This window comes from Pseudophryne corroboree, chromosome 4 (assembly GCF_028390025.1).
Source record: "Pseudophryne corroboree isolate aPseCor3 chromosome 4, aPseCor3.hap2, whole genome shotgun sequence".
Taxonomy (NCBI): domain Eukaryota; kingdom Metazoa; phylum Chordata; class Amphibia; order Anura; family Myobatrachidae; genus Pseudophryne; species Pseudophryne corroboree.
Genome location: NC_086447.1, coordinates 867,985,986 through 868,008,088, shown reverse-complemented (window position 1 = coordinate 868,008,088; position 22,103 = coordinate 867,985,986). Strand labels below are relative to the sequence as shown.

The 22,103-nt window shown below is 44.0% G+C and overlaps 1 long non-coding RNA gene across 1 annotated transcript in view; it reads left to right on the top strand.

The window, feature by feature from the left end:
• Positions 1-21,882, top strand: part of LOC134911850 (uncharacterized) — a 34,383-nt gene extending 12,501 nt beyond the window's left edge. Inside the window, exons 3-4 of the long non-coding RNA XR_010176897.1 lie at positions 8,122-8,269; positions 21,169-21,882. This is a non-coding gene — a long non-coding RNA (uncharacterized LOC134911850). The remainder of the gene's footprint in view (positions 1-8,121; positions 8,270-21,168) is intronic.
• The last annotated feature ends 221 nt before the right edge of the window (positions 21,883-22,103 follow it).

Sequence of the window (22,103 nt, the reverse complement as noted above, 5' to 3'; positions counted from 1 at the left end):
CCCAGAAACACCCACTTCCTGTCAATCACACTACGATCACCAGAACGAAGAAAAAACCTCGTAATGCCGTAAGTAAAATACCAAACTTCTTAGCAAATTTACTTGGCGCAGCCGCAGTATGAACATTGCGCATGCGCAGTTAGCGGAAAATCGCACCGATGCGAAGAAAAATAACGAGCGAACAACTCGGAATGAGGGCCATTGTTTGAAAAATCCTGGGAAACCCAGAGAAAAAATTCCAGATCCCAAAAAGGGTTCTCATTGCTTTTCCTTTCCCTGAGGAGGACAGGAAAAAGTAGGAAATCCCACCTGTAGTAGACGCTTCTGTGTCTAGGTTGTCTAAAAAAGTGGTTTTACCTGTCCCTGGGTCCACCGCTTTAAAAGAGACAGCTGACCGTAAGATTGAAACTACACTCAAATCCACATTATACACAGCTATTGGCATAGCTTTAAGACCCACTATTGCTTGTGCGTGGATTTCTAAAGCCATAGTAAAGTGGTCAGGCACATTACTAGAGGAATTAGATTCTTTGGATAGAAGTGACATTGAATTGTTTTTACGTCACATACAGGACTCTGCAGGTTTCATGGTGGAGGCCATGAAGGACCTTGGCCATCTTAATGCGAGGGCTTCTTCCATGGCTGTCTCGTCACGCAGGGGACTCTGGCTGCGTTAGATGCGTGGATCTCCACGGCAACTGCGGGTAAGTCAACATTTCTTCCCTCAGCAACACCGCCGACTAGGAAATCTTATCCTACGTCTACAATGCAGTCCTTTCGGACCGCGAAAGTTAAGAAGTCCAAAACCCCTTCTACTTTCTTTAGAGGAGGTCGGGGGAAATCCAGAAAACCTGCACCAGCAGGTTCACAGGAACAGAAACCAGGTTCTGCTTCCTCAAAATCCTCGGCATGACGGTGGACCTCCCAGCCTGGAGATCGGGCAGGTGGGAGCAAGGTTAAGAAATTTCAGTCATGTCTGGGCGTCATCAGGTCTAGAGCCCTGGGTACAAGATATTGTTACCCAGGGGTACAGACTGGAGTTTTAAGAACGCCCACCTCACAGATTCTTCAAATCAGGCTTACCAGCTTTGCTGACAGAAAGTGCTATCCTACAGGAACCCATTCAAAAATTGCTAAAGTCAAATGTGATTGTTCCAGTTTCACCTCACCTAGCAAACAAGGGTTATTACTCAAACCTGTTTGTGGTACCGAAACCGGATTGTTCGGTCAGGCCAATATTGAACCTAAAGTCATTGAACCCTTCTTTGAGGGAATTCAAATTCAAGATGGAGTCTATGAGAGCGGTGATCTCAGGTCTGGAGGAGGGGGAATTTCTAGTATCCCTGGATATCAAGGATGTGTACCTTCACATTCCGATCTGGCCGCCTCACCAGGCTTATCTAAGATTTGCGCTGCTGGAATGTCACTATCAGTTCCAGGCACTGCCGTTTGGCCTCTAGACGGAACCGAGGGTGTACACCAAGGTCATGGCGGAGATGATGCTACTCCTCCGCAAGCAGGGTGTGAACATAATTCCTTATCTGGACGATCTGCTGATAAAAGCGTCTTCCAGGGAGAAGCTATTGCAGAGCATTGCTCTCTCAACTCAACTGCTCCAGGATCATGGATGGATCCTGAATCTTCCAAAGTCGCATCTGGAGCCGACAAGGAGACGGTCCTTCCTGGGGATGATCCCCGACACGGAAGTACAGAGGGTGTTTCTACCGGCGGAGAAAGTGTTGGTGATACAAACAATGGTCTGGGATGTCCTGAAGCCAGCCCGGGTATCGGTTCATCAGTGCATTCGCCTTCTGGGGAAGATGGTTGCCTCCTACGAGGCTCTACAGTACGGAAGATTTCATGCATGGTCTTTTCAACTGGATCTCCTGGACAAATGGTCGGGATCTCATTTTTACATGCACCAGAGGATACGTCTGTCACCGAAGGCCAGAATCTTGCTCCTCTGTTGGCTGCAAACTTCTCACCTACTAGAAGGCCGCAGGTTCGGGATTCAGAATTGGATCCTCCTAACCACGGATGCCAGTCTCAGAGGTTGGGGAGCAGTCACCCAAGGGGAAAACTTCCAAGGAAGGTGGTCAAGTCTGGAATCCATCCTTACGATAAACATTCTGGAACTAAGGGCCGTGTTCAACGGTCTTCTACAAGCGGCACATCTTCTGAAAGATCAGGCCATTCAGGTTCAGTCGGACAATGTAACGACAGTGGCATACATAAACCGACAAGGCGGAACAAAGAGCAGAGCTGCAATGTCAGAGGTAACAAGAATCATCCTCTGGCCGGAAAAGCACGCGGTGGCGCTGTCAGCACTCTTCATTCCGGAAGTGGACAACTGGGAAGTGGACTTCCTCAGCAGATACAATCTCCATCCAGGAGAGTGGGGCCTCCACCCAGAGGTGACACGTCTTTGGGGCGTACCTCAAATAGACATGATGGCCTCCCGCCTCAACAAGAAGCTTCGGAGGTACTGTTCCAGGTTGAAGGACCCACAGGCAGTGGCAGTGGACGCCCTGGTTACTCTGTGCATGTTCAAGCCAGTGCATGTGTTCCCTCCACTTCCACTCATCCCAAGGATTCTTAAACTAATAAAAAGAACAAGAGTTCAGGCGATCCTCATTGCTCCGGACTGACCAAGAAGGGCTTGGTACGCAGATCTTCTGGAGCTTGGGTACAAGAGGAAGGGATTTAGTTGTCAGTGGACTGCTTCCGCTGTCACCCAAAGACCCGTGTAAAATAGGTGAAGTTCGGGGGGGGGGGGGGGGGGGGGTCGGATCTAAACAAACCGATCCCACTTATCTCTACTCCTCGGGCATAGTTTCTAGAGTCTAGACTGAGTCTAGTAGGAGGGGCATAGAGGGAGGAGCCAGCCCACACTGTTAAACTCTTAAAGTGCTCATGGCTCCCAAGGGACCCGTCTATACCCCATGGTAGTAATGTGGACCCCAGCATCCTCTACGTACTACGAGAAAAGGATTTACCGGTAGGTAATTAAAATCCTATTTTTTCCTCTTCCTAAATCCTACCAAGTCCTGCTCCAAGGCGTAGGGCCTGACTTAGTGGTGCACATAGTGTTGATGCCACATATAAGTGGCCAATGTCTTCAGTCTGCGCATGCGTCCCAGTGGTTTCTGCTCTAAGACGCTGATCAAATACTGCACAGAGAGAGATGGAAATATGATGGGCATTTCTGGGAGGTAAAATGGGCGTGTCATGGGCGTGTCACCGCTGCGCTGATCCAGGACTTACCTATAATAGTGTCCATTATAATATGTAGACAGCAAATGCAAGGACCTACACTAATTAAAGCACCTAAGGGCAGGTGGGAGAGGTGCGAGGTTCTGTAAGAAGGAGTTTCCATCTTCAGGTGTACATATACAGTATACAGTTGCAGAATAAAGGTCTGGACTGCACAACCTAATTTTTTACATCATGTGGTAGGTGGGCATGCGTTGTAAGAACCTTATTTGTACTCTGTGTAAGTTTGTAGAGTTTATTATCATTGTTCTGTTTATTGGTATTGTTAGGGCTTAACACCTCTCATTATGTTTCAAATTAGGGCATGCAATCCAGTTACCCCCCTTTATTAGGGAGAGTCCACAGTTGGTGTTTTGTTAATTATGGTCACTCTGAAAAGTAGTTAGTGTACATATAAGCCAAACACAGTATGGTACCCCAGACAATCAGCTCCTGACAGTTGGGATCTGATTGGCTGGAGCACCATTTATCATACACAACGAGTTATAAATAGCTAAAACTTATACGTAAATGCAGGGCCTGCGCCACCATTAGGCAACTTTAGGCAGCTGCCTATGGGCACTGGCCACTGGAGGGCGGTGCCGCGCGCTGGCGATGAATGATTCCTTCATTGTTCGTTTAGCAGTGCTCCTCTTCCTTAATAGATGGGGAGCAAGAATGCTGCAGCCGCCCATCACTTATTTCACTACTCCCTCTGCAATACTCCCTGAGTCTCTCCCCCTTCCCACCGCCCATCACCCGCCGATCCCCCTCCCACCGCGAATGCACCCTGTGATCACATACCCCGCATCCAACCCCACTGCCATTCATCTCACACACACACACACACACGGAACTGATCTCTATTACTGATCAGATCGGCGGTACAGAGCTCCTGGCTCGCCACTGATAACAACGGACAGCTGCCGGCATTGCAGAGCAGTGATAGGCTCCTGCTGCAAGCTATGTGCCAGCTGCCCAATAGTGAGTTACGCTGCCTGCAGCATGCAGCTCAGTGATTGGCTGGGCGCGCAGGCTGCAGTGAAGAAGAAGGCGGGATCCTTGTCAGTGTTCAGAAGACAGCCAGAGAGAAAAGTGCAGTCTCTCTCCTGCTATGTTCATATGTCAGCACAGCCTGTCTTTGCAGTCAGCAAAGCAAATGTAAGAAAGGCTGTATTATTATTATTAAAATATATATATACACATACATACATAGATGTCATATCATCTCATCCCCCAAGAAGGTGACAAGGTGCGGGACTCGGGAGATTGGAGTTGGATTCTGAATCTGCCTGATCGTGTTGGGACCCGCAAGTCAACTCTGAGGTCACTGAGTGGGAGAAATATGTATGTATATGAAAGACACTGTACTGACCACCGTACAGTACTAACCTTTCATATCTTTAATCCTTCATCAGAGTACTGTTTATTAAATTTTTCGGCCACAGCCAAGGGTGTGGGGCTAACATGAGGGAGAGGGACCACCTGTCTTAAGTGCCCAAGGCCCCCCGAAGGTTTGATCCGGCTCTGGTCTAGTGGTTCTTGCACACCCCAGGTAGAGCACACTATCTTTTGTGAGATTAATTATTGTAAGAGAGAGAAGTGTTCATGAGGCCAAAGCAGGAGTAACCAGTCACCAACTAATCCATGTCATCACCATGTTATATATTTAGGATCACTAATGGCATATAGGGCATTACCCATACTGTCACAATCCAGGAATGTTTTATTGATTGCACCTTATGAGAATTCTGTCCATTTTCGTATATTCAGTATTGTGGGGCAGTCACTAAAATGATATCAATATTGTATGGCGGTCACAGTAATGGGCCCTACACACTGGGCGACATGACTGCACGATATGAACGATCTCATTCATTAATGAACGAGATACCGTTCATATCGTGCAGTATGGAGGCTCCAGCGATGAACGATGCGTGGCCCCGCCCTCGTTCATCGCTGGTCCCCCGTCGGCTGTACATGCAGGCCAATATGGAAGATCTCGTCCATATTTGCCTGCACTTCAATGCAGCCGGGTGACGGAGGGAGTGAAGAAACTTCACTCCCCCCGTCACTGCCCTCCCGCCGCCGGGTGCCCGTCGGCCGTATCTACCGTCGGGCAGCTCGGCGGCAGATCGGCCAGTGTGTAGGGCCTATAATGCTCTCCGTTGTGTCTGGTGTTTACTTAACAGCTTTCTTTATTGTCTGTCGGTCATTAAAATGCTCTTCGTATTGTCTGGCGGTCATTAAAATGTTCCTCATATTGTCTAGGTGTCACTGAAATGCTCTCCGTATTGTCTGGCGATTATTAAAATGCTCTCCGTATTGTCTGGCGGTAACTAAAATGCTCTCCGTAGTGTCTGGCGGTCATTAAAATGCTCCTCATATTGTCTAGGTGTCACTGAAATGCTCTCTATATTGTCTGGTGATCATTAAAATGCTCTCCGTATTGTCTGGCGGTAACTAAAATGCTCTTAGTATTACATGGTGGTCCTGCAGTGTTACTGTTATTACTTTTTATAGTGTTATTATTTTTATATTTATGTTTAAATCTAAAAATTCATATAATATTTAAAGAAGTCAATTATGTATGTGAGTGGCTGGGTGGAGGGTATTGGGGGAAGCGGGGGCGGTATTGTTTGACTTTTGCCTAGGGTGTCTAGAAACCTTGCACCGTCCCTGGGCCCCTATATGTGGAAGTAATCCTTGCTGGGCACATTCAGCAATATCCTAAATTAGATGTGTTGGTTCTGACAAATCATGTAAGAGGTTATAGACAGAACTTTAGCCTTTGTGTGTATAACTATTGCTGCCATTGCCTGCCGCAGCAAAGGTATGTTTGTCCTTAGGATCATATATACAGTATGTATACCATATTTAGGGGTCTATTCATGAAGCAGTAAAAAGTGTGAAATTGCCCATGGCAACCAATCAGTGTTGATATAACATTTATAAAATGCATAAAATGATATGTTGCAGCTGATTGGTTGTCATGGGCAACTTCTCCACTGGCTCACTTTTCCACACTTTGCACTGCTTTATGAATAGACCCCTTAGGGGGGACATGTCTCAAGCCTTGGAGAGAGGTTATGTGGAGTAGTTGCTCAAAGTAATCGGCTTCTGTCGTTTTTCTTAGCACAGTCCGAATGTGGCTTCCTATAAGAATCCCTTGCAGACTGCGCATACTCCGCAGCGAACGTGTGCAGCGTTTTGTATCACTGAGCCATTCTGAGTTGAGCGTATCTCGGCCACTTCTCTCTCTCACTCTCTCTGTGAAATTATATGGGTGTCAACTGAGCATCAACTGGGCGTACTCACGTAAAAGAACCATCTCATGGATGTATTGTGGGTGTGTGGCTAGAGTTCTGTGTATGCCGAATGGGACGCCAATTTCAGTAGTATCTCTTGCTCCTAGTATGGGGTAGGCAGTGTCAGACTGGGGCACGAAGGGCCTACCAGGGGAATGCAGCAGTAGGGGTCATGTTTAGGGGAGTGGCCAGCAGTGGCGTCGGAATGGGGGGGGGGGGCAAGGGGGCAGCATGCCCCCTCACAAACATCAAAAAGGGGCAGGCGCTGGGGAGTGGGAGCGCTTAACTCTGGATCCCCGCTGATACTCCCACTTTTAAAGTCTCCCGCCGGCGCCGCAGCATGCTGCCCCCCTGTCCTGTCCTAGACGGTTCTTCACTGATGCATTACTGGGAGGAGGCGGGATGTCCCAGCAGGCCCAGCATGGCCACGCCTTCTCCCAGTAATGCATCCATGAAGAGTGAAGAGCCAACCAGGACAGGATATGTGGCAGCAGGCTGCGGTGCCGGCTGCAGACTATTTACAGTAGGAGTCCCTGTGGGGATCTGGAGGTAAGCGCTCACCCGCCCCCCCCCCCCGCAAAACATTCCAGCGCCCCTGGTGGCCAGTCTCCAGAGTGGGTTTTGCCAGTCGACACATTGGTTTTCCTATCCATTAGAGAGTGCATGGTCTAGGCACTTTGCTAAATATATATATAGTATATACTGCTAGTGCATACATGATAATGTACCAGATTAATAACAGCAATGTACTGTAGAGAATGCACCATAGTCATGTGCAGTATAAGGTTACGTATGTAGGATGTATAATTCCAGTGCAGAGTATGGAACCAGATCCCTATATGAGGAGGTGGGGTCCCAGACAGTGGGGCCCACCGTTTCCCCCTGTACCCCTGTGGGCCAGTCCAACCCTGGGGGCAGGTGTGAGTGCCAGTAATAGTGATCACTGACGGCTGCCGTAGCAGACATAGGGGGACGTACTAAGCAGTGATAAAAATGGAGAAGTGAGCCAGTGGAGAAGTTGCCCATGGCAACCAATCAGCATTGACGTAACATTTATAATTTGCATACTTTAAAAGTATACAGAGCAGCTGATTGGTTGCCATGGGCAGCTTCTCCACTGGCTCACTTCTCTACTTTTATCACTGCTTAGTACATGTCCCCCTAAGGGGTCTATTTACTAAGCCTTCGATGGAGATAAAGTTGCTGGAGATAAAGTACCAGCCAATAGGCTCCTGTCATTTTTCAAACACAGCCTGTGACATGGCAGTTAGCAGCCGATTGGCTGGTACTTTATCTCCATCTACCGGTGCAGTCGCAGAGATCCATGCTACTCAGCATACAGGTGGATCCCCACATTACAATTCCCTACGTGACCCGGGTACAGAATTTCTGCAGTTACATGCAACGCTGAATCAGGCCCTATGTATCTAATTTTTGTACCAGGTATTATATTTAAAAAAAAATCTGTATGTACTATATATTCACTTATGGATGACGGTTAGTGGACGGAACTTTCTTTCTTGGGAGCCACCCAATCTCAGCCTGCATCTGTCACCCACAGGTTACCTAAAGGGACTCTCCTAAGGAGCTGGCTCACCAAATCCCGTCCCCGGCTGCTTCTGTTCATCGCTGGTTTAAAAAGACCTCAAGTCACCCTTATGAGGAGGAAGAGGATGAAACGTACCAAAGTTGCAAAGGCCACGTAAGCGGTAAATAGAGTAACAGAGGTTATAGGAAGTAAGGGGATGAAATACAAAAGCCATATCTATGGGAACTGGGAATGGGTCATACAGAGACAGCATGTGTTCAGATGGTAAAGGTCACAGAACAATGGAAGGATTGAATGCCTACTGAAATATACATAAGATTAAAACAATAAATTAAAACTTACCTGGACGCTGCACCAGGATTGGTGATCGATGGGCTTCTTTTCTTTGAACAAGTCAGCTGATCGGTGCGGTCCGCTGAGGTGCAGTGAAAGTTCTGGCAGGCACCTCAGCTGACCGCACAGATCAGCAACCTGGTCACAGAGCAGGAGCTCCATGTTCACCAACCCCTGGGTTCAGGTAAGTTTCATTATATTCATTTTCTCTGTGATCAGCCTGTGGTCTATTAGAACTGGCTCTGGGTTCTGCTCTGCCTGTCAGAATGCAGGAAGGGCAGAGCAGGAGCAGGGGAAACGGAGGGAAGCCTGTATAACACCATCTGAAGATGGCGTTATTATCGCAAGGCCCCCAAGGTTATTTTTCTTAGAATATCTTTTTAGTAAATTTGAAACAAATCACATTTCCTTTACAGGAATGGGAAATGCGATCTACATACTAAAAATATGTGACTTTGAGAGCATGGAGGAGAAGTTTGTAAATTCTCCTCCAAAACCCTTAAATGCATTTAAGTGATACAAGTGAAAAGGATGTGAAGACACCTATTCTCACATTATTTTAGTAAAACAAATATTGCTAAATATACAGTACTGTGCAAAAGTTTTAGTCAGGTGTGGAAAAAATGCTGCAAAGTAAGAATGCTTTCAAAAATACACGTGTTAGTAGTTTATTTTTATCAATGAACAAAAAGCAAAGTGCATAGTTTTTGAAGGTACTCGGCAGGGAGGTTGTTCCAAACATCTTGGAGAACTAACCACAGATCTTCTGTGGATGTAGGCTTGCTCAAATCCTTCTGTCTCTTCATGTAATCCCAGACAGACTAGATGATGATGAGATCAGGTCTCTGTGGGGGCCAAATCATCACTTCCAGGACTCCTTGTTCTTCTTTATGCTGAAGATAGTTCTTAATGACATTGGCTGTATGTTTGGGGTCGTTGTCCTGGTGCAGAATAAGTTTGGAGTCAATCAGACGCCTCCCTGATGATATTGCATGATTGATAAGTACCTGCCTGTATTTCTCAGCATTGAGGATACCTGACCAAATCCCCAACTAACACTTCTATATTTTAAAGCATTCTTACTTTGCAGCATTGTTTCCATACCTGCCTAAAACATTTGCACAGTACTGTACTAATGATCTAAGAATCTATAAGGACCTTTGCAGTACACAATGCAGATTTATCAGTTGAACGAAATATCTGGTCACTGGCTCTTACTGTAGTTTGGTTAACTGTCCAAGTCAGAGGTGAAGACCTCTGTTGGATTCATAATACAGTGCATCTGGAAAATATTCACAGCTCTTCACTTTTTCCACATTTTGTTATGGTACAGCCTTATTCCAAAATGGAATAAATAAATTTTTCCCCTCAAAATTCTACACACAATACCCCAGAGGTTCTCAAACTCGGTCTTTGGGAGCCCACACAGTGCATGTTTTGCAGGTAACCCAGCAGGTGCACAGGTGTATTAATTACTCACTGACACATTTTAAAAGGTCCACAAGTGGAGCTAATTATTTCACTTGCGATTCTGTGAGGAGCCTGCAAAACATGCACTGTGTGGGCCCCCAAGGACCGAGTTTGAGAACCTCTGCAATACCCCATAATGACAACGTGAAATTTTTTTTTTTTAGAGTTTTGCAAATTTATTAAAAATAAAAAACGAAGAAATCACATGTACATAAGTATTCACAGCCTTTGCCATGAAGCTCAAAATTGAGCTCAGGTGCATCCTGTTTCCACTGATCATCCTTGAGATGTTCCTACAGGTTAATTGGAGTCCACCTGTGGTAAGTTCAATTGATTAGACATGATATGGAAAGGCACACATCTGTCTATATAAGGTCCCACACTTGACAGTGCATGTCTGAGCACAAACCAAGCATGAAGTCCAAGGAATTGTCTGTAGACCCCCAAGACAGCACTGTCTCAAGGGTACAGAAAAATATCTGCTACTTTGAAGGTCCCAATGAGCACAGTGGCCTCCATCATCCGTAAGTGGAAGAAGTTCGGAACCACCAGGACTCTTCCTAGAGCTGGCCGTCCATCTAAACTGAGCGATCGGGGGAGAAGGGCCCTTGTCAGGGAGGTGACCGTGAACCCGATGGTTACTCGGTCAGAGCTACAGCATTCCTCTGTGGCGAGAGGAGAACCTTCCAGAAGGACAACCTTCTCTGCAGCAATCCACCAATCAGGCCTGTATGGTAGAGTGGCCAGATGGAAGCCACTCCTTAGTAAAAAGAACATGGCAGCCCACCTGGAGTTTGCCAAAATGCACCTGAAGGACTCTCAGACCATGAGAAACAAAATTATCTGGTCTGATGAGACAAAGATTGAACTCTTTGGCGTGAATGCCAGGCGTCATGTTTGGAGGAAACCAGGCACCGCTCATCACCAGGCCAATACCATCCTTACAGTGAAGCATGGTGGTGGCAGCATCATGCTGTGGGGATTTTTTCAGCGGCAGGAACTGGGAGACTAATCAGGCTAGAGAGAAAGATGAATGCTGCAATGTACAGAGACATCCTGGATGAAAACCTGCTTCAGAGCGCTCTTGACCTCAGACTGGGGCAACGGTTCATCTTTCAGCAGGACAACGGGGATCAGTACTAAATCCCGCTGGACAGGATCCCGGCGGTCGGAATCCCGATGCCGGAATCCCGACCACACAATCCCGACAGGGGTGGGTGGCGAGCGGAACGCAGCCCTTTGCAGGCTCGCTTCGCTCGCCACGTTGCGGGCACGGTGCCTCGCTACGCTCGGCACACTATTATATTCTCCCTCTATGGGTGTCGTGGACACCCACGGAGGGAGAATGTCGGGATTGTGCTGGTCGGGATTCCGGCGTCGGTATTTCAACCGCCGGGATTCCGTCCGGCGGGATCTTGACCGCCTCCCAGACAACGACCCTAAGCACACAGCCAAGATATCAAGGGAGTGGCTTCAGGACAACTCTGTGAATGTCCTTGCATGGCCCAGCCAGAGCCTAGACTTGAATCAGATTGAACATCTCTGGAGAGATCAGAAAATGTCTGTGCACCGACGCTTCCCATCCAACCTGATGGAGCTTGAGAGGTGCTGCAAAGAGGAAGGGGGCGAAACTGGCCAAAGATAGGTGTGCCAAGCATGTGGCATCATATTCAAAAAGACTTGAGGCTGTAATTGCCGCATCAACAAAGTATTGAGCAAAGGCTGTGAATACTTATGTACATGAGATTTCTTAGTTTTTTATATTTAATAAATTTGCAAAAATCTCAAAAAAAGCTTTTTCATGTTGTCATTATGGGGTTTTGTGTGTAGAATTTTGAGGGAAACAATGAATGTACTCCATTTTGGAATAAGACAAGATATGAACAAATTCAGCGCTAGTATCTGGTTAAATAATTATACTGAAATAATTTTATTTTAAGATATGTATCATAAATCTCATGTACATTGACATAAAATACTGTTGCAACAGATAAAAAATAAATTGTAAAAAATATCAAAAATAAAAATAGGGCAAAAGTCAACACTGCTAGATTTTGTAAAAAAAAATATTTTTCTTGAAATGCTGGGTACATTGAAAGAAGCCTGATTCCTAGGGAAATTGTAGTACCGTTATTACCAGTTCACTGTATTGAGTCCTCCGGTAGGTTAGCACTCCTTCAGCAATGGAGATCCTCTCACTGGTTAGATGCTGGTACTGATTGCAGGAGATGGACCGTAGCAGGGTCCTGGAGTTGTTATCTTTCCCAGAATTCGTCCCTTAGGTTAACAGTTGCCAATAGTTGGATAACAGGCAGGTGTCAAAGATTGAAGGTCCCAGTCTTACCACCAACGCGTTTCACTGCCGTAGCAGCTTTTTCAAGGTGTGGATGCAGTGTACAATAAGCCCTTAAATAGCAGTGTTAATCATAATGCCCCACAGGTGTGCCATAAACAATCAATAATCAATCAGTTTTAAAATGTATCAAATTCAAATACTAACCTAGTCACATTGTAGTATCAAATGCCAGAAGACAGTCCTATTAAGCATTAACAAAAACGAGGTATGGAAAGTGCTTGAAAACACTTTTTTTAATAAATCCGATAAGGTCACGTGATCGCTATTTCCGGAAGCAGGAAATATTGCCATAACATACTAAGCGTGAGTATCAAGCCTCACTTTCAATCCGAGGCAGGAAAATTGATTTAACCAATCAGGAGTTGGTCACGTGATCCCTGTCCGACCACGTGACCTCGCAATCCAACTTATTGCCGGGCAACATTAGGTAGCACTATTCCGGAAACCCTTGTTTGGTTAAAGAACAAGAAGAAACTAACTTAACATCGATAGGTCAGGTGACCTGAATACGGTCACGTGATGTCGCTTGTATCGGGTTGCCTAGCTACGCTAGGAACCTGAAAATACTATCTATAGTTAATCATATCAGGCCACTGCAAGCCCCCTATGTTATGTCCATGGGTTGCCCCCGCCGCCGTATGGATGGCAATGCCCGGCGTGACCCGCGGCCGCTAACGCGATGGTAGTGCACACCACGCATATCAGTCCCACGTCGGCCGCTGCACCCCACGACATCACCAATTTGAACATTTTGAAGCATACATTATGTCGGTCTCTTAAGTTATATAGTCACTGATATTAGATCTTTTTCTGATTAGGGCGCAAAATGTAGTAACAATCCTTACCAAATCATATGATCTACATGGTGCAACTGATTACTTTGCGGAGCTAAAGACCAGTAAGTGCAAACCTAAAAGTCATAACCAAAAATTACATATTGAGATATAAATAACCACAACATAAAGTTTGGGATAAATCCAGTATGGAGTAGGGGAGCCCCCGCTACCAGATGGACGGTGCCACCCGGTGCAACCCCCGGCCACTATTCTGGCCGTATTGTACCCCTGGTGCACCATCCACCCAGCAGCAGCCGCACCCCCCAAGCCCCCCCGGGATCCCCAGGTTACACCTACCAATAACTCCAAATAAACTAAAGGTATTAAATCAGTTAATCAAGTCCGGTGACCACATTCTGCGGTCACTTGACACTCCATAATATTTATAATCTTATGTTATAAGTGGAAGCCTCATCTTAATTTAGTAACAAGATGAGAATCCATAGTTGAACATAGTCATAATTGGGAGCTAAATCACAACTCTCCCATCCTCAAAATACATTTGCTAGATTAATTTAAATTGACAACAATGTATTCCATTTGTTGATTAGAAAGTATGACAAAGAGTCACATATAATCATGGTAAACAGGTTCAATGACCCTAGATAATTACTTGTTGTTTGTTCTTAATCTTTCATAATTCATCTAAATCAACATCTAATAATTTATAATTATCACTATGTATTATTTCATTGTTCCAATAAGTTTGATACACAAATAGCAATACTTATAAATCACCCTCTCCTTTCATAAAATTGCGTTCAACTACAAGGCCTCATTAAGGCCACTAGGGTATAGCGAATCTAACTGGAATGTCCAGAAAATTTCCTGTTTACAAAGGCGGGTATACCTATCTCCTCCTCTTTCTGTTTTTTTTTATATGTTCCAAGCCTATGATCGTTAAAGATGATGGATCCTTATTGTGAAATCTCAAAAAATGTCTTGGGACACTATGATTCATAACCCCATTGATGATATTCCTACGATGCTCCATGAATCTTAATTTTAGACTTCTAGTTGTCCTACCTACATAATTCAATTTGCAGCTACACTGCAGGAGGTAGATGACCCAAGAAGTATTACAGTTGATCAAACTAGAAATTTTATGAATTTTTTGATCAACAGGAGAAATAACTTCCTTGGTTTTGTTACACACATGGAGACAGGTAGTGCACCTGTTGGCCCCACATTTATAGTAGCCACAGATTGGCGACAATACCCATGGGATTTCCTTTGAGGTTTTTTCATATGTAGTTTTCAATTGACTGGGAGCTAAGATTGTTTTTAAAGACTTGTTTTTTCTTAAAAATAAACTCTGGGTTGGAGGGAAGTACTTTAAACAAAATAGGGTCACTTCTTAACATAGGATAATTCCGTTTGATGATGGATTTAATATTTTTTGATTCATTGTTGAACTTAGAAATGAAGGCCAACTCTATGTTCTTTTTATCTGACTTCGCAGCTCCAGTGTTATGCACCAATAATGACTGTCTATCCAAAGCCAATGTTTCTTTCATAGCGTTATCCAATATGTATTGAGGGTATTCTCTGTCTCTAAATTTCTCAAGTAATTGGTCTGCCTGTACCAAAAAGGATTCCATAGTCGAACAATTCCTACGTAGTCGCATCAGTTGGCCCCTTGGAATGTTATTTTTCCAGGGGTCATAGTGTGCGCTTTTATAGTGCAGATAGCCATTGTTTCCTACTTCTTTTACAAAATTTGTAGTTGTAATCTGATTTTCTTCAACATTTAGGGCTATATCCAGGAAGGAAATATTGGTTTTGCTAAATTGCGATGTGAACTGTAAATTTAAAGTGTTATTATTGAGAGAACAAGCAAACTCTGAAAAAGTGTCCAGATCCCCATCCCAAATCATAAATAGATCATCTATGTAACGGCCATAGAGTACCAGCCTGTCCCCGAGCCCGCCGCCCCACACGTGTTGATCTTCCAATTTACCCACGTATAGGTTGGCGTAGCTCGGGGCAAATCTGGTCCCCATGGCCGTCCCCATAGTTTGAAGAAAAAAAGTGTCCAAAAAAAGAAAATAATTGTGTGAAAGAATGAATGAGATAGAGTCAACTAGGAATTGTTCATGTCTCTCGGAGAGGTCACCATCTCGAGAAAGTATCTCATGGATCACTTGGACCCCTAAATTGTGGGGGATGTTCGTATAGAGAGCCGAAACATCCAGAGTGGCAAAGGCATAGGTCGATTTCCACTCCACATTCTGTATAAGTTGGAGAAAGGTGTGTGGTATCTCTAATGTGTGACCTCAACCAAGAGACACGAGGTTGTAGAAAACTATCAACATAGGCTGAAAGAGAGGAAGTTAAAGAATTGATACCAGAAATAATAGGGCGTCCCGGGGGTGATGTGAGGGACTTGTGAATTTTGGGTAGATGGTAATAAACTGGAATAGTGGGAAAATTAGGTAAAAGAAACCTAAGTTCCTCCCTGGAAATAACCCCATATAATATTTTTTTTTTTTTTTACAAAATCTAGCAGTGTTGACTTTTGCCCTATTTTTATTTTTGATATTTTTTACAATTTATTTTTTATCTGTTGCAACAGTATTTTATGTCAATGTACATGAGATTTATGATACGTCTTAAAATAAAATTCTTTCAGTATAATTATTTAACCAGATACTAGCGCTATATTTGTTCATATCTTGTGTCTTGTTTATATTAAGGGTCTAACTAACCCTTCATTCAGCAGCTTGAGGATTTACAACATCTGTCAGCGCCATTCTACCTTGGTAGTTCTTCTTACACAACCATTTTGGAATAAGGCTGTAACGTAACAAAATATGGAAAAAGTGAAGCGCTGTGAATACTTTCCGGATGCATTGTAAGTTTACAGGTTCTGGTGTGATTCATACTGAGATTTCTTGGGTTCATTATATTAATGTGTGACATAGGTTTTGTTACCATGTGATGGGGAGATGTAAGACCTGGTGACTTCAGTTAGGTACCTGGAGCAAACCTTTCTTAACAAGTGAAGGTCCTAAAGCAGAAGACAAGTGAGGTCCAACAGATTATTACTTTTCTAGCTTTAATGATGAACCATTTTACAGTTTAATAATATTATAGACATAATAGATGAAACAATGTTTTAGAAATGCTTTTGCTTCCATGACATGGTCATTTTGCCATGTAAGATGAGACTGGAGGCAGAATACACGGTACTACCAGGTCTAAGCTGCCCCCAGGGTTGGCCATAAGGTATTCAAATTGTATTTCTATTTCCGTCACAAAATGATGCACACATAGCACTGGTCACACCCACATAGCACTGGCCACACCCATACCGCACTGGTCACACCCACATAGCACTGGACACACCTCCTACACTTATCGCAATAGGCCTGTTATCATTTTCAGCTCCAGGCCCATCTGGCCATTAATCCAGGCGGTGGTTTTATTGGTTCTCTTACATTAAATTATAATTTAGATTTTTCCAACAGATATTTTTTGTCCATTTCTCTGAAATTCATCGTATTTGTGGAAGGATTTCACCACGTGAATCTAAAACACTGAGGACACTTTACAGAGAAACGTGTGTTACAGACATGAGTGGTTCAGATTCCACCACGTATTACTGTTACGCGAGATGTATATGCCGATTTCACTGTGGGTTTAAGTGACACATGTACAGAGGCAGAAGCAGCACTGTGTCCTCTACATAACTTCTATATTTATTAACAGTTTCTTATAAAGCGCAGCAGATTCTGTTGCGCTAACAATACCTAAGAAACCACCTCCTGCCTTGCACATAACATACCTTCCTTCATCTGCATGACCAAGATCTTCCTGTGCACAGCCTTATAATGCTTCCATGTGAACTTTGGTCTATTCTAGGAGATAAATATAACATGAATTTTATATGAATATTTTTGGGCAGCCCATCCCATTACTATCTGGGAAAGAGCAGGATTACAATCAGTACGTCAGTGCTGGAAAAGTCTTCTAAAAACCTCCCCCAATGTTTTAAAAGGGCTGTCATTTAAAAGGCAAAGCCTACCTCCTGTGACCCTTAATCGGGCCTTGTTTGGGATTTATGAAAGGTTTTCCTTTCTAATTGTGAAGTTACTCAAAACAGTTTCAGGGCCGGATTCAATCAGCCACAGTAATTAACGGTTCTGGTATGAATGGTCGACAATGTTCTGGTCGACAGTCATTAGGTCGACCACTATTGGTCGACATTGACATGGTCAACATGGACACATGGTCGACACATGAAAATGGTCGACACATGAAAGGTCGACATATGAAAAAGTCGACATGAGTTTTTTAACTTTTTTTGGTGTCGTTTTTTGAGTAAAGTGACTGGGAACCCCAATTAGTGCACCGTGTCCCCTCGCATGGCTCGCTTCGCTCGCCATGCTTCGGGCATGGTGCCTTCGCTTCGCTCGGCACACTTTACCGTTCCAATCGTAGTCCATGTGGATCGTAAAGTATGGAAAAGTTCCCCAAAAGAAAAAAAAAGTTAAAAAACTCATGTCGACCTTTTCACGTGTTGACCATTTTCATGTGTCGACCATATGTCCATGTCGACCATGTAAATGTCGACCAATAGTGGTCGACCTAATGACTGTCGACCATAACATGGTCGACCATGTGAACGGATACCGTAATTAACCGCGGTCTAATTGGTCTGCCATGGCTATTCCATTACAGCCCACCATACGCTTGCAGGCTGCGATTGATGTGGATTTCTGTTTGAGCCTGAGGCAGACTGGAACAGAGATCCGCGGTACGTGCCCTTATTGCAGGTGCCATGAACGCATTAAACCATAGCTCTGGGTGCTTTTCCCTGAATATATGGGTTAATGCGCATTGAATGGGTTAATTAGCTGCAAATTTACTGTGTGAGAAAAAGGGTCTGTAATTGAATAGCACCAAAGGCTATCACCCTGTGGATTTCTGTTTGAGCCTGAGGCAGACTCGAATAGAGATCCGCGGTACGGGCCCTTATTGCAGGTGCCATGAACGCATTAAACCATAGCTCTGGGTGCTTTTCCCTGAATATATGGGTTAATGCGCATTGAATGGGTTAATTAGCTGCAAATTTACTGTGTGAGAAAAAGGGTCTGTAATTGAATAGCACCAAAGGCTATCACCCTGTGGATTTCTGTTTGAGCCTGAGGCAGACTGGAACAGAGATCCGCGGTACGTGCCCTTATTGCAGGTGCCATGAACGCATTAAACCATAGCTCTGGGTGCTTTTCCCTGAATATATGGGTTAATGCGCATTGAATGGGTTAATTAGCTGCAAATTTACTGTGTGAGAAAAAGGGTCTGTAATTGAATAGCACCAAAGGCTATCACCCTGTGGATTTCTGTTTGAGCCTGAGGCAGACTCGAATAGAGATTCGCGGTACGTGCCCTTATTGCAGGTGCCATGAATGCATTAAACCATAGCTCTGGGTGCTTTTCCCTGAATATATGGGTTAATGCGCATTGAATGGGTTAATTAGCTGCAAATTTACTGTGTGAGAAAAAGGGTCTGTAATTGAATAGCACCAAAGGCTATCACCCTGTGGATTTCTGTTTGAGCCTGAGGCAGACTGGAACAGAGATCCGCGGTACGTGCCCTTATTGCAGGTGCCATGAACGCATTAAACCATAGCTCTGGGTGCTTTTCCCTGAATATATGGGTTAATGGGCATTATATGGGTTAATTAGCTGCAAATTTACTGCATGAGAAAAAGGGGCTATAATTGAATAGCACCCAAGGCTACCACCCTTTTTCCCACGCGTTAAATGACTGCAGCTAATTGTATCCGGCCCTCAGACTCCACTGTTTTACTTCCATTATTTTATTCGTGTTGAAGACATCCCCCTATTTGGCTGTGCTCCTTGTAAAATGAGAAATGTAATTTATGGTTTGTCAGTGTTATGTAACGTATGGCGATATTGTAGTTGTCACATGCTCCAATGAAGGAAACATAAAAAAAACAAAACCAATAATAAAGTAAAACACTATTCAAATTAATTTTGAGAATGTTCTGTGTATATTCCATATAGAATGATGACCAGATGTACAAGTGCTAATTTGGTTGACAAAATAAAAAACAATTTGCACATGGAAATTGTCAAATATTCTGATTGTGTTGCATGCAAAGTGTCTGTAGGTGTGGCAGTGGCAAATGCAGGATCTCTAGTGGGATGGGGGGGGGGGGGGGGATTCCAAATGCAATCCACAATCTATCACTCTGGAACATGGAATGCAATATTAATATTTAACACTATAGATAGTTTGTAATATAGGCTGCATCAAACAATCATATAATTAAATAAATAAATTAATAATATAAATAAGTGGTCAGGAAAAGGTTAAACATACTATAATAAATAAATACATAAACATAACAGAACCAGTAGTGCACTTTCTACGCATTCTCCCACCTCATGGTAAGGCTCCTGTCTCTTCTTCCTGGTAGCTACTCTCTGGTCCAGTGCACTTGGTAGAAGCTACCACCACTGGGCATGTGCAGTTCAGCTCTGTCCCTTAAACTGCATGCTCTCGTAATTGTATTATATATCATTGCTATTACTGTCATAATTTGAGACCCCTGCCAAGAAGAGGAGGGGGGTTCCAGGCAACCGGAAACCCCCCATGCGTTTGCCTATGTGTGGGGCAGCCGCGGGAAGGCTGTATTACCACCTTATGCTAAATTGTAAAGCGCAACGGAATTTGCTGCGCTATATAAGAAACTGTTAATAAATTATGCTGATGGGAGTACCCCTTCATTTAATGCTGGGATCGTATCCGTGCAAGCGTAAATCCGTGCTGTCCAATGATTTTACACCGGCATTTGCGACTGTCATTAGCATAAGCACTTGCAGAAGCCGCCAGAAACAGTATGCTCAGCTCAGAATCATGCAAAGCTTTTGATTCACACCCACCACACTTCCATGACACTCCTACAAGTCAGGGTTCTTCCATGCAATCAAATTGCCACCTCCCAGTTCCCGCTCTATAATACCTTATTTCACGGAAAGATAGATGCAACCCCGTACAGAAGGGACATATGCAAAAACTGGCTGTTTACATCCTTATAGGTAGATCCGTGTGACCCAGAATTAGCCCCTAAGTATGTGATATATTTGTACACATAATAATTGTTGAACAATCCCACAGCGCTGACGTGTTTCAAATTAATCAAAATATTTAAAATAACATAACAATTAAGCAAACAAGTTGATGTAGACAATGATTAATAAGGTGAAAGATACAGCAAGCAGTAACATAGCAGTTATTGTGTTATAGAGAAGACAGATATAGATATAGAAATCACCTGGAATGTGACACCTAACCAATGAGTCGTATACAACCCAAAATGTCAGTGGGTCAGGTCAACCCTCAGCCTGCGATCCGCTATGTGTGGTGAGATAAAGAGGAGGACATTTACTAAGCAGTGATAAAAGTGGAGAAGGGAGCCAGCAGAGAAGTTGCCCATGGCAACCAATCAGCATTGACGTAACATTTATAATTTGCATACTATGAAAGTATACAGAGCAGTTGATTGGTTGCCATGGGCAACTTCTCCACTGGCTCACTTCATTTTTATCACTGTTTAGTACATGTCCCCCCTAAGTGCTGGACTTTGGTGAAGTACCTATTATTTTTAAACTATTATGTTTTAATTGTCTATAAATCATGTTGTCTACGGATAATTATAAAAAGTTCCATTAATTGGTCTCTTCGGTGCATATGTGTGGACATTTTCCCTTTTTCTGGCATTCATAAACATGGGGATACAATATCTGCCCCCCTACATGTCAGAATTCACCAAATGTTAGTTGTAATAGCTTGGGGGAGATTTATCAAACCTTGGAGAGAGATGATAAAGTATCAGCCAATCAACTCATAACTGTCATTTTTGAAATGCAGCCTGTAAAATGACAGCTTAAAGCTGATTGGTACTTTATCTTTCTTCACTTCCTCTCCCTCCAGCCTTTGATAAGTCACCCACTTTATTTGATATCTAGTGAGTGCTGACACCTGGGATAAAGTATTTAAGTCTGGTATCATAACACCATCTGTCTCTGCAGAGTGAGTGCCCGATCCCCCCATTTCCTGGAGGACGCGACGGCCAGGCCTCATGGAGATGTCTGCAGCTGGCACCAGTGCAGAAGAAGAGAAGACTGAAGGAATCGGCGTGAGACAGTCTACAGTCTGGACTGTTGTAACTCCCCAGCCTGCGTGTAAACCAACAATACAGTCCTATTCTATGTATACACAGCCTGAGAGGAGTCATTACTGCGCCTAGAAAGGGGACAGGGGGACTGGGAGGCAACGGTGGGAGACGAGCGGGAGCCAGTGAGGCCAATACATGAGTCTTCACTGAATCAGTAATGAGTCTTCAGGCGGCAGGGAGGGGAACTCTGGATTAGAATAGGGAAGAGTTGAGATGAAGGGCGGGATGTACTGTAGTTCTAGTTTGGCGGCTGTGCGGGATGCTTTCCGAGCTCTGATGTTTTCTTTAAAGGGGAAATCCTTTACAAGGCTAAACCATGAATGACTGCCCCTTTTAAAAAATGTCCAAGTTAGGCCAGCATTTTGCACGACCGCCAAACTCGGACTTATTACATCCCAGTCTAATTGTGAAGAGCTGGAGAAGAAGGAATGGGTGCAATTAATCATATGGTGGTGGTGGCGGCTTGAACGGGATAGGGTGTATGGGAGGTTTATGGTAGAATTGGATGGACTATTCGAGAACGGTAGGGGTACATTTTCTAAAGCTTCTAAAAATTAAGAGTGCTGGTGTTGCCTATTGCAACCAATCAGATTCTGTCTATCATTTTCTAGTATACAATAGATAAATGACAGCTACAATCTGATTCAGTTCCTATAGGCAGAACCACCACTATTCATGTTTAAAAGCTTTATTAAATCTATCTGTACTTGATGAAATTAAACACCGAAAATTATCTGTCATTGAGTTATTGATATAAAAAAATGGGGTTGAAAGGCAGAACCTTTAATA